Consider the following 9,031-nt stretch of genomic DNA (forward strand, 5'->3'; position numbering starts at 1 on the left):
TCAGATGCTTTGCCCATAACTTGAATGGTTGGTCCTAAGGCTTTCCGAAGTTGTTTCTGCCTGTTCTCAGATTTTATATTTCTGTGATTTTAAATACCAAAGGAGTACATATTAAATTAGAGAAGGAAGAAGATTATTCTGGGGTGGTGAGATTTGGAAAAGCTTAGTAGGGAGGTCAGGTCTGAATGGCAGTGAAAGTGATGGGGTAGGATGGTGGCATTTGGAATCCAGGAGAGAAAAGGGAACATGTACTGAAGGGGCACACATCCACTACTGGTGGGAATGGACAGCGTGTCCATTTCAGATGGAGTGACTAGATTGATCTTAAATAGAATAGTAATGAGGTGTGAGTGCGTAGTGGGGAGTTAGCTTGGAAATACAGGATGGGGACCGCCTGGGGGCCTTGAATATCCATTTGGTATCTGTCCTTTGAGAAATAGGGGGCTGTTGAAGTTTCTCTGTTTGCTTTTTAAGGAGGCTCACCATCTGGACACAAGGAAGCAAGGAGACCAGTTGCAGGGCATTTGTGGGGATCCAGACGTGAGGTGATGGTGGCCAGGAGCTGGCAGAGCAGGGGGGTTGGAGCAGCAGGGTCGGAGGGTAGAGCTAAGGTGCTGCAGGCCTCCTGTGGCCTCAGGCATTTTGCTGAATCCTTTCTATCTCACCTGATAGATAGACCTTATGAAGACCCTGCGGGGGGAGTGGGCTGGTTATCTACCAGAACACAACATGTTACCCCAACAGAGGGGCTCAAAGCAGCGCACATTTATCATGATTATCTCACTATTTGAATGTGCCAGAAATCTGGCGGTGGCTCCGCTGGGACCTCTGGCCCAGGGTCACTCACAGGCTGCGGCCATCTCAGGGCTGTACTAGGAAGGGTTAACTTCCAGCTCACTCACGGGGCTGTTGGCAGGGCGCAGGCTCTCCCGGGTTTGTTGGTCTGAGGCCTCAGTTCCTTCCTCCCTTGCCTGCCACGGGGGCACCTGCGCAGAGCAGCTTGCTTCCTCAGCGTGAGCAGGCGAGAGGGCAGGGAGGGGGTGTGCCTGCGAGTGAGCACACACCCCAGCGCAGTGGAGGTCCCAGGCTGGTATCTCAGTCATAATTCTATGTTCTGTTCCTTAGCAGCAAGTCACTAAATCCACGCCACACCTGAGGCAAGGGATTCCACCCAGGTTCTAGTGTGTGAAGTGTGACGAGGAGGATAGCAGGAGAGGAGGCTGGGGAGCTAGGTAGGGGCTGTCCATCACGCTGCTTTTCATGGCAGGGGAGTAAAGCACGTTTCCTTTTGCAGGAGTGAGTATCCCAGCAGCAGTGGTTGTTTCCAATGGGACTCATGGGTTTCTTGGATAGATACATATAAAGCTCTCTATTTTTTTTATTAAAAATTTTAAAAAATATTTATTTTTGAGAAAGAGAGAGAGAGAGAGAGAGAGAGATGGAGGGTGATTGGTGAAGGGACAGAGACAGAGGGAGACACAGAATCTAACGCAGGCTCCAGGCTCCCAGCTGTCAGCACAGAGCCCGACGTGGGGCTCAAACACACAAACTGCAGAAGTTTGTGTCTGAGCCGAAGTCAGACACTCAACCGACTGAGCCACCCAGGCGCCCCCATATAAAGCTCTTTAAAGCATGATTCTTGAAATTAAACCGACTCTAAGGTGAGACGTTGAGAAAAGTTATATTGAGCATATCGCTATGAATAGAATGACCACAACTCCACTCTCATTTGTGTCTCCTGAATGGATGCAGTCGCCACCAATGGGTTATAAAAATGGCCAGAATATGATCAGATGTGTATATGTGGCCACTAACAGACTAGATCTATGGTAAGGGCCCGTTTTGTTTTTTTAAACTCCAAACTTTTACATTCCTCCTGGAAATAGAATTATTTTAAAGATGGGAAACAGATTGTGCTCATTTTGCTTTTGTTATGTCTGGGATATTTCTAGCCTCCCTTGCACACAGAAAAATCATTGTTAGTTTCACACAATTTAACTTTATAGCAAAATTCTGTTGCAAGACGCTTTTGGAAAATGTCCTAGACAAACGCTATCTCCACATAGCTGCAGAGAGAACTACTATCACCACAAAAGAAAAGTACGGGAGGGTGGTTTGTGCATCACAAAGTTTTTCAGAACAGTAGTTAGGCATTCAAGTAGCTCATCAGATGGTTTGCTTCCTTTAGAAGCCAAGCACCTGCACCCACAGCAGTCTCTCACCATCAAGATGGAAGTATTAGCTATTACAAAAATTAGGGGTGCATGGGCAGGTCAGACGGTTAAACACCCAACTCTTGATCTTGGCTCGGGTCATGATCCCACAGTTCATGGATTCGAGCCCTGCATCAGGCTCTGCACTGATGGTGTGGCGTCTGCTTGGGATTTTGTCTCTCCTTCTCTCTCTGCCCCTCCCCTGCTTGCATGCACACACACTCACGCTCTCTCTCTCTCTCAAATAAACTTGATAAAAAGTAGAATAAGAAAAAAAAGAATTAAAGCACTGCCTTGTTTTGTTTTATTTTGGTTGTTGGCTAAAGAAACACCATCCCAGGCTTACATTCTTAAAGATGCCCAAGAAACAAGTCCTCCCAAGTCCAGCTTCAGCCAGCCAGTTTATTAGTGAAAATTTCCAATTTAGAGTAAGTATGAACTCACTTCAAAAACCTCTTTTCACTTTTCATAAAAGTCTAAGTAAATACGAGCGCTGTGGCCAATGAGGACCTGAAGAAATAGAAGGGCCAGTGTTGCCTTTTACCTTTGTGAGTTTTATTTGCCTGCAGATGGATCCGTGGGTGGGGAGCTAGGTGTCTCACGGGCGTCTCAATGTTAACATTTTCTGAAAGTGAACTTCTGATCCCTCCTCTAGAATTTACTCTTCCACCAGGCTTCCCTAAAAAATGCCGCTACCATCCATTCATTTCTCAAGCCGGAAATCTGGGAGTTGTCCTGGATTCCTGCCGCTTACTTGTAATCTGTCAGAAGGCTCTACTGGTTCTACCTCGAAAATATGTGGAGATTTTGGTCTCTCTCCCATTTCCAGTGCCGCCGGCCCCAGTCCAAACCGCCATTTCTTGCCTGGATTATTGACATGGTCTCTCAGCTGGCCTCCTGCTTCCGCTTTGGTTCTCTCCCATACTCCTTTATTAGTTCTTCCCTCCCTCGTGTCACCCCTTGAAAGCTTCCTCTTAATTTTAACATATAATCCAAACTCTACGCTCCATATGACACAGCCACTCCATCTCCCTAGACTTCAACTGTCACATTGTCACATTGGCCTTTTCTCAAGGCCTAAAATACTCCAATTTCATTCCAGCCTCCAGATCTTTGTATTTTCTGCCCTTCGGCCTGGAATGCTGCCCCTTACCCCCACCCCCGACCTCTTCAGAAAACCCATCACTCTCCAGACCCCAGCCTAAATGTCCCCCTGCCTCCTTTGAAGAAGCCTTCCTCGATTACCCTGTGTAGGTAGAAACCCTCTGTTATTTTCTATTATAATACCTACACACTCCCCTTTCTTGCAGTCTCAAAACTTTTATCTATATTTCCTTTTGTCTCATTTACTTTGCTTGCTAGTTTGCTGTCTTTCCCAATCACGGGGACGTTGGCTTCATGATGTAGTTGTATTATTGTTCGTGTTTCCCCAGGACCTAGCCTAGTGCCCACTACCCAGCAGTGCTGAATAATTAGTCATAGAAAGAGTGAAAGTGCCTGTCATCTCTACAGAACTGGTGAAACCTGGTTTGATACAAAATTTGAGATTTAATACCAAACTTTGCACGCATACTTCAGATAGGTGTTAGTCTTTCTGTGTTTCAGCTTAGAGAACCACCACCACAAAAATCAAATCAAATCCCTGAAGCATTTCTTCAACCCCATTTATATGGCTGATTTTATCTTCCTAGAAATTTTCTGTTTCCATTTGTGGGTCAATTTTTGTTTTAGTCCTCGACTGCTATTTTAAGTAAAGACAAACTAGACTACCCCAAATGAAGGATCTTTTAGTAAATTGGTGTCCTCATGACCACACCATCATTGGGTAGCAGCCCCTTTACAGGTGCTCACCAGCAAGTACTCCCTTTATAATAAAGCAGGATGAACAGTCAAGACTGATGGGTAATTATTGTCCCAGCTTGTGGAGAGTAGGTTAGCCCTAGGCAGAGAGCACCTCATCTGATATTGCAAAGAATGCCTCTTATCATTCCATCTGTTTGACCCCTAAGAACAGGGTTTTTTGCAGAGTACAGAACTGAATAGATTCATAGCAACACTGAGGCAATTCCCTATTTTTCAGCAAACAAGTGTTTTTACCATAATAACTTTGAGTAATTCCCAGAGTGTTAGGAAGAAAGTCAAGCCTACATTCTTTTTTTTTTTTTTTTTTAGGTTTATTTATTTTGAGAATGAGACAGTTAGTGGGGGAGAGGCAAAGAGAGAGAGTGGTAGAGAGAGAATCCCAAACAGTCTCTGCACTGTCTGAGCAGAGCCAGATGTGGGGCTCAAACTCATGTAATGTGAGATGGTGACCTGAGCTGAAACCAAGGGTCAGACGCTTAACTGATTGAGCCACCCAGGCACCTTACCATTCCTTTTTCTTTTTCTTTTTTTAAGTTTAGTTATTTATTTTGAGGGAGGGGAGGGACAGAGAGAGAGAATCCCAAGCAGACTCCCCGCTCTCGTGTAGAGCCCAACGCGGGGCTCCATGTCATGAACCCAGAGATCATGACATGAAGAATCCATTCTTGAGGGAGAAAACTGTATTTAGAAAAGGAAACAAATTCAACCTAATCAGATTGTGGGATATAATGTTTTCCACCTTCATGTGAAATTGTGTAGTTAACTAACTTAAGGTTCTTGTCATTGGTTGACTTATTGTGAATTAACATCCCACCCATCGCTATATGTCCAGCATCTCCATCACGGTGGCTCTTTGAAGCATGAGTCAGCTCAGCTCCAATTCACTGTGAAAAATCTGGAATCTAAGGAGATTGAGGGTCTTGTTCAGAGTCACTCATTAAGTGAAGGAGCTAGGATTTGAACCTAGGTTTTATGGCTTAAAAAAAATAAAAAAAGAAAAACAGGCTTAACAATTAAAGTAACTGTTCAAAAATCTTCCCAAGTTTTTAGTCATGCTCTGTCTTCATATTTTGTTAATTTAGCCGAATACTTTTTGAGTTTGTTGGATTCAAGCATCTGAGTCTAAAGTTATTTTTATATACAGGTTATATGCATATACATAGATAAATGTGTAGTTTTTGCATATGTTAAATTATTTCTTATTTCTACCAGGTGTATATATTTAACCTCATTCTATCTATATACATGGATATAACTTACATAAAGCAGGACTGGGTCCCGGGGGTTACATATGTCCCAATTTCTCTGCTGGGCCAAAGTCAAAGAAATACAGTCCTGTGACCTGAAGTAAAATAATTCTAATTTTCACTTGTATTTTTTTTCTTTAATGTTTTTTTTTTTTTGAGAGAGGGAGAGAGAGAACAGGGGAGGGGCAGAGAGAGAGGGAGACACAGAATCTGAAGCAGGCTCCAGGCTCTGACCTGTCAGCACAGAGCCCCAGGCTTGAACTCTTGACTGTGAGATCATGACCTGAGCTAAAATCAGACGCTTAGCCAACTGAGCCACCCAGGTGCCCCTCTAATTTTCATTTGTATCTCTTGAAGGACATTAAGAGAGAACTGGTTTGTAACCAAGAGCAGATGTTGGGAAATCCCTTCAGTCTCCAGAGTCTCCTTTCTATGTCAGCCCCTATGATACACTTGCTTTTTCTTTTCATCCTCCCTCTATTATGTGGAATAATTCAACCCTTCACCCATTGTTTAGTTTCTCTGGGAGAATGGAGCTGACCTAGTGTGCTAGGAGACATTTTACTTAGAAGCTTGAAGTGTGGAGGTGAAGGTGGGGCCAGAGGGAGAAAGACTGTGGAAAGCCAGGCATTGGCCATTTCTTATAAGAATTGAAAATTAGTACTTTTAGACCTTGTTGTAAGTACTATTTTATTTGTACAAATTTATACTGGAATAATATTTGGCTTTCAGGTACATCAGTATATCACTTGTAATACCCTTTCTAGGCATTAAACCGTTACATAGTGCTTGCTTTGTGCCAGGTGCTGTTCCAAGTGCTTTGTATGTTAACTGATATAATCTCCACAACAGCTTACGGGTAGCTACTGTATTTCTCCCTATTTTAACAGATGAAGAAACTGAGTCACACAGAAGGTAAGTGACTTGTATAGGGCCCCACAACTAATAAGGGGTAAAATCAAATGAAATTGAACCCAGGCAGTCTGGTCTCAGAGTTTATGCTCTAAGACAATTGCTGAACTACCTTTCATGTGAAATAAAGTTTTACTTAATTATCAATATTTTAAACATTTACTTTAAAAAGTAATGTAGAGGTTGATAGATAATAAGATAATGTGTGAATGTTCTGCCTGTTCTGGATTTTCTACCTGCTCTGAATGGTTGCTGTGATAGCTGAACCACTGACCAGGCTCGGACTTTTTCTGGTGTGTTAAGGTCTTTGAAGTAATGGGATTTGGAAGATAGAAGTTTTCTCTCCTATTTCCTCAGAATGGATGATCACTTCCCTTAAGTGGGTAGGTAGTTGCTGCTTCTAACACAGGATAAGAATGCATAAAGGAGCATCTGCGTGGCTCAGTCGGTTAAGTATTTGACTTCGACTCAGGTCATGATCTCGAGGTCTGTGAGTTCAAGTCCTGCATTGGACTCTGTGCTGACAGCTCAGAGCCTGGAGTCTGCTTCAAATTCTCTGTCTCCCTCTCTCTCTGCCCCTCCCTTGCTTGTGCTCTGTCTCTCTCTTTCTCTCAAAATTGAACAAACATTAAAAAAAAAGAATGCACTGAATTCACAAAACACAAAGCCACAAACAAGAAAACACAAAAGTGGAAGAACAAGATTGGGCAAATGAGCGTGGGAGTGAAAACAGTCTGTCTTTTGTTCAACTCTTTATTCTGTGCTTGAGGTGCAGCCTGTGGACTTCCTTGGAGTTGCCTGTATGCCTTTGTATTCCTTGTTTGAGTCACCTTCCTGGGAGTGACGATCGGGTTAGCCGTTCCTAGACTGAATGTATGTACTTGATCATCCCTTTACTCTTGCTCTGTAGCCACTCACTGAATTCACCTAAGGGACCAAAGACGGCAGATACCTGAGTCCCCTGCTGCTCAGTCCTGCCTCCTGAGCCCAAGGAAGATAATACTTGTTGAACAAGATACTCAGTTTCTGAGCCTGGCTTTTGCTTCAGAGTCCTCCTCAACAGTGCTCCCAGCAGCCTCTGCCAATCAGTCAGACGTAGCATAAAGCAACACTACTTAGCACCAACTTACCATCTCTGATTAGACCCTTAGAACTAGGTCTGGATGTGACAAAGAAGTCAAAATGGAGACCTACCTGCAAGAGGGCTCAGATGCCACCTGGGCCAGCCTGTGTGTAACAGATGAAAAACCAAGGCAGACGAGGGTAAAGCCACTTACCTGAGGTCACCCTTTTACTTAGTAGCAGAACTGGAATTTAACAGGCTTCCCTGCCTCCGAAACCAGTGCTCCCGCACAGCTACCTCTGTGTTGCATGTCTGAGTTCAGCGCTCTCCTGATTTCTTCGAGTCTCAAAGTTTTCCAACTCGAGAGACTATTTTTGCTGAGGCTCCAATCATTGTCACACCTTCCACATTGAACCTGAGATGAGGCCAGGCTGGGCTGTGACAGGTAAATACGAAACTTGTTCCTCTCTCAGTGGGTCTTGGCTCATTGCAGTTTATCTCAGGTGGCCGCAGAGTGGGGCGTGGAGGAGGATTGCTGGAGCACACAGCCTGCTTGTGTCCCTGACAGACACCCGTACCTCCCATGCCCTCCTTGTCATACGACCCTGGGGACCCATTTGCCCTAGAGGATGCCAGGGGATGCAGAAGCCACACAGGGGCCCCTTTGAGTGTCCTGGTTAATGGTGCAGGCTCCGAAGTGGCCGAGACCCAGCTTCACTACTTATTCACTGAGTGACTTTGGGCAAGTTATTTCTCTCTCTATGCCTGAGTATCCTCGTCTATAAAACAGCTCTATTTCATAGGGTCGTTGTGACGATTAACTGCGATGACGCTTTAGCACAGTGCCTGGCACATACTAATGGTGGCTACTCAGTGACATCACAGAAAAAGGCAGAATAGGGAGCTCCATGAATTAGTCTATTCACTGCAGCACCCATTCAGCTGGCAAAAAATGTCAGTGAACTTTCTCCACAAACTCTAGGATCTAATTAAAAAACAACAACAACAACCTTCCAGCTATTCGAGGAATGCTTAATGAAGAAAGAGGCTGCTAAATGTTGACATGTAAGAAAATCTATGAGGTTGACTGACTGCTGAGATAATATAGCAGAGATATCACTGACCACACTCAACAAAGAGCACAGTCTGCGGGTTGCCTGGGTAGCTCAGTTAAGTGTCCGACTCTTGAAGTTCGGCTGAGGTCATGATCTCATGGTTTGTGGGTTTGAGCCCCATGTCAGGCTCTGCACCAACAGCACAGACAGCCTAAAAGTCTGCCTAGGATTTCTTTCTCCCTCTCTCTCTCTCTCTGCACCTTCCTGGCTTGCTCTTTTCCTCACTCTCAATAAACAAACAAACAAACATTTAAAAAAAGTAAAAGAGTGGAGTCTGCACAGAAGAGCTGAGAGATCCCTGAACAGATGGACGGAGGCCCTCAACAAGCAGCAGCATGCCCTGGGAGGCGCGGGGGAGCCTGAATTCCAGAGTCACCATGTTACAACCTTCACCACGTCCAGTTCTCAACAAAAGTTAAAAACACCTACAAGTAGGCAAGCACGGTCTATTCTCAGGGAAGAGGAAGAAATTGACAGAAGCTGTCCCCAAGGAAGGCTAGGTGCTGGATGTTGGCATCTTGGAATTTAGCATAATTATTAAAAGAAAAGTTTGTTGCTTATCAGCAGGGTATTACTGGAAACTCTATGCATTCTTTTGGTTTTACATTGTATTATGAA

The sequence above is a fragment of the Hyaena hyaena genome, unplaced genomic scaffold (assembly GCF_003009895.1).
Source record: "Hyaena hyaena isolate Hyena2069 unplaced genomic scaffold, ASM300989v1 scaffold_36, whole genome shotgun sequence".
Lineage (NCBI taxonomy): Eukaryota > Metazoa > Chordata > Mammalia > Carnivora > Hyaenidae > Hyaena > Hyaena hyaena.